Here is a 279-nt window from a genome sequence, read left to right as displayed (position 1 = left end):
GTGTACTGTTTACTAGAGCTCTGGATCTTCCCTCCTCTCTCTCAGGTCTGAGCTGGTTGGATTCTGACAGGCCGGGCGCGTGAATGCCTTCTACAACGATGTTCCAGTTTCGCGTTGCCGTTTTGCGCTCTGATTGGCCGAGCCCGCGCATGCGCATGAGCCGCGACGCGGCCAGGCAGCAATACTACGCTCCAGTTAATATACAAATGAAGTATTGATTTCGCCGTAACGAATCATTAAAAAAATATACCGTTAACTGGAATATGTTGTTCCTTTACA

This window comes from Notolepis coatsorum, assembly GCF_963971535.1.
Source record: "Notolepis coatsorum genome assembly, chromosome: 1".
Taxonomy (NCBI): Eukaryota; Metazoa; Chordata; class Actinopteri; order Aulopiformes; family Paralepididae; genus Notolepis; species Notolepis coatsorum.
The sequence above is the reverse complement of the archived record's forward strand: the minus strand, read 5'-3'. Positions refer to the sequence as shown.